Here is a 4,316-nt window from a genome sequence, read left to right on the forward strand (position 1 = left end):
ATGTTTCTTCTGTCAAATGACACGTTCACTTCCTGATCCGCGCCTGCTAATATTCGATCCTGAAATTGAAAGAACAATTTCACGAATAAGGCGAGAACAGCGTAGGTTAGTCCGCTCTGAGGGCGGATCTGAAAGTGAATCTGAGGAAGAAACCAGCCCCCGTTCTACTGATTCGGTTGTTTTACGTGCAGAAAACATGGCAGCTAGAAGGATTACCATTCAGGAGGAAGGAGCTCCTGATTTTACACTGCAACCGTTTCAAGCGCATCATCCAGCGGTAGCTACGGATTTTGAAATAAAGACCGCACTGCTAAATTTGATGCCGAAGTTTCATGGCCTACCTGCTCAAGAGCCTATCAAGCACTTGAGAGATTTCCAAGCAGCCTGTTCTACTGTCAGGCGTGATGGTGCTGATGAAACTTCAATTCTGCTGAAAGCTTTTCCGTTCTCTCTTGAGGGAAAAGCAAGAGAGTGGTACTACACTTAACCTCTAGCAAACGTATCCAACTGGGATACACTCAGAAAGGAGTTCCTGGAGAAATTCTTCCCATCTGAAGTTACTGATAAACTGAGGAAGGATATCTCTACAATTGTTCAGGATGACAATGAGATTCTCTTTGAATACTGGGAGCGCTTCAATAATCTTCTGGAAGCATGCCCCCACCACATGATCGACAAGATCGTGCTACTCAGCTATGTCACACAAGGTATGAGACCCCAAGATAAGACCACATTGGAAAGTGCCAACAATGGGTCTATGAAGAAGTACAAGACCACTGATGAAGCTTGGCAATTGATCAGTGATTTAGCTGAATCTACTCGGAACCACAGACAGAAGCAAGGCCATTCATGGGCCGTTGCAGAAGTATCTTCTGGCATAGAGACTGCTGCTCTAAATCAAAGCATATGTGAAATGACCAACCTGCTGAAGCAAATGCAGTTAAATCATCAAGCTCAGCAAACTCAACCGCAGCAAAACCAACAACTAGTTCCACAAAGAATTTGCGGAATTTGTGCTGATTACAGCCATTACACTGATGAATGCCCGCAGCTCCAACAAGAAGACAACATGGTGGCATCCACTCACAACTTCTATGACCGCCTCAACCAAGGGTACAATCAAAGTGGAAATAATAACCATGGATGGCAGGACAATTCAAACCAAAATTGGAGGGATAACAATAATAGGGGAGGCAGAGATAATCAGGGAAATCAGAGGTGGAATAATTACAACAACAGGCAGCAAAATCAACCATACCGAGCACCTCACCTGAGGCAAAACCAAGGACCACCGAACAATTAGTAGCAAACCTCTCAATTTACTCATTCTTCTGTATCTTCTAATGAAGATTTATTACAAGCTTTTGAGAAAAGACAACTGGCCATGGAAAATACCATCGTGAACAGTATTAATGCCAGTCTGAATGGTTTCACCTCTACTCTACAAGCTTTTATGACACAACCTGGTTCAGCATAAAATTCCAGTAACCAACCTTCAAGCACCACTAGAATCCCCTCTCAACCATTACCCAATCCAAAGGGAGGAATTAATGCCATCACCCTGAGGTCCAGAACTACACTGCAGAAGAAGAATCAGGAGGAACCAAGCTCACCAGAATACGCCTCAGCTGAAGAGGTGGTAGAAATCGAAGATGTTGAAGAGGAAGAGGATATACAGGACATAGCTGAAGAAGAGATAGCTCAACCACAGGAAGAGGCACAAAAAGGTGCAGGCACCACAGAAAACACTACTCCCATTCTATTTCCACAACTTGCAAGGAAGCCCAGGAAGCAGCTGGAACCTGATCCTAAAATGGTAGAGATATTCAAAAAGGTTGAGATAACTGTTCCCGTTTTTGATGTTATTCAGCAGGTACCTAAATATGCAGTTTCTAAAAGACTTATGTATCCATAAAGATAAAATTAATGAATTAGAAACTATTCCTTTAGGTAGTTCTATATCTGCTTTAATGGGAGGATTACCTGAAAAATGTAGTGATCCAGGTCCTTGCATAGTTAGTTGTACTATTGGTGGTGTAGTAATTTATGATTGCATGTGTGATTTAGGAGCATGTGTTAATATAATGCCCTTATCTGTATATGATGTTTTGAGGCTCCCTCTCTTAAAAAGGTCGGCAGCTCGTTTTGTGTTAGCAGATAAAAGCATTATTACAGTTGCTGGAGTTGCTGAAGATGTTTTGGTGAACATTAAAGGGCTCACATTTCCCACTGATTTTTATATTTTGGAGATGCCCCATAATGATTCAGATAAGCCATCATCAATCCTACTTGGAAGACCATTCCTGAAGACATCAAAATTCAAATTGGATGCTTTTTCAGGGACATACTCCTTTGAAATAGATGGCCGCATAGTAATCTTCAATCTGAATGGAGTCATTGACAACCCCCCAGAAGATCGTTCTATCTTCCAGTGTGATGTCATAGACGAAAGTGTGGCTGAAGTTCAAAAGGAAGAGTTTGAAGAGAGGCACACTGGACAAGGTCCAAGTGTGGAGAGGCACACTGGACAAGATCCAAGTGTGGGGACCCTCTTAACTGACAATGAGGACACTTCGCCATTTTCACAAGCCCCAGATAACCCAGAGCCTGTCCATGATCAAAAGTTAGAATTGAAACCTCTCCCTCCACATCTCAAATATGCTTACCTTAAGGATGAGCAGAAGCTTCCGGTTATTATTGCAAGAGAACTGACTTCTCAACAAGAAGAACAGCTACTTGATGTGTTAAGGAAGCATAAGAAGGCAATAGGGTGGAGTTTGGCAGACATAGTGGGAATCAACCCTCAAATATGCGAGCACAGAATATTTTTAGAAGAGGGAGCAAGACCTGTCCGTCAACCACAAAGAAGATTGAATCCTACCATCTTGGAAGTTGTCAAAAAGGAAGTGACCAGACTATTGGAGGCCGGTATCATATATCCCATTTCAGACAGAGAATGGGTAAGCCCAGTGCAAGTGGTGCCCAAGAAATCCGGAGTCACTACAGTGAAAAATGAGCATGGAGAGCTGGAGTCACTACAGTGAAGAATGAGCACGGAGAGCTCATAGCAGCTAGAGTTCAGAATGCTTGGAGAGTCTGCATTGATTACAGATGTCTCAACCAAGCTACTCGTAAGGATCACTATCCACTTCCATTCATTGATCAAATGCTGGATCGCCTATCAGGTAAATCACATTATTGCTTTTTAGATGGTTACACAGGTTATTTCCAGATTCATATAGCTCTTGAGGATCAGGAAAAGACTACTTTTACATGTCCTTTTGGGACCTATGCTTATAAAAGAATGCCATTTGGCTTGTGCAATGCACCAGCTACTTTCCAAAGGTGCATGATGAGTCTTTTCTCTGATCTTATTGAGGACTGTATGGAAGTTTTTATGGACGATTTTAGCGTTTATGGTGATTCTTGTATTGAATTTCGAAAAATGCCACTTTATGGTAAAGCAAGGGATTGTATTGGGACATGTGGTATCTAATAATGGCATTTCTGTAGACCCAGCAAAGGTGAATGTTATTTCTAGTTTACCTTACCCCTATTCTGTGAGGGAAGTCCGTTCGTTCCTTGGCCATGCAGGTTTCTACAGGAGATTTATTAAGGACTTTAGTAAGGTGGCACTTCCCTTATCCAGATTACTACAAAAGGATATTGAGTTCGAGTTCAGTGAGGATTGCAAACAAGCATTTTATAAGCTAAAGACTGCTCTAACTCAAGCTCCAATTGTGAGAGGACCCGATTGGAGCCAACCATTTGAAATCATATGCGATGCTTCCAACCATGCAGTAGGAGCAGCACGGGCTCAGCATGAAGGTAAAAATCCTTTTGTTATTGCCTATGCGTCTAAGACTTTAGACACTGCCCAGTCCAATTATACCACTACTGAGAAAGAGCTACTCGCTATTGTTTTTGCTCTGGATAAATTTCAGGCTTATTTACTTGGTACTAGAGTAGTAGTGTATTCGGACCATGCAGCGCTAAAGTATCTACTGGCTAAAAAGGAATCCAAACCAAGACTTATACGTTGGATACTGCTGTTACAAGAGTTTGATTTAGAAATCAAGGATAGGAGTGGTACTCAAAATTTAGTTGCAGACCACTTGAGTCGCCTTGAACATATTAAGGATAATTCTACTCCTATAGATGATAATTTTCCTTTTGACAACCTGCAAGCAGTATCTGAAGTAGTCCCTTGGTATGCACCTATTGCTAATTATTTAGTTAGCCGCACATTTCCTCCACATTTTTCTAAACATCAAAGAGACAAGCTGAAAAGCGAGTCTAAATATTATATATGGGAT

General features: G+C 41.8%; 1 non-coding gene across 1 annotated transcript; it reads right to left on the reverse strand.

Moving 5' to 3' along the window:
* Positions 1-565: 565 nt before the first annotated feature.
* Positions 566-669, reverse strand: LOC127748253 (small nucleolar RNA R71). Its single transcript, XR_008010195.1, has one exon. It is a non-coding gene; the product is annotated as a small nucleolar RNA R71 (small nucleolar RNA).
* Positions 670-4,316: the final 3,647 nt, after the last annotated feature.

This window comes from Arachis duranensis, chromosome 5 (genome assembly GCF_000817695.3).
Source record: "Arachis duranensis cultivar V14167 chromosome 5, aradu.V14167.gnm2.J7QH, whole genome shotgun sequence".
Taxonomy (NCBI): domain Eukaryota; kingdom Viridiplantae; phylum Streptophyta; class Magnoliopsida; order Fabales; family Fabaceae; genus Arachis; species Arachis duranensis.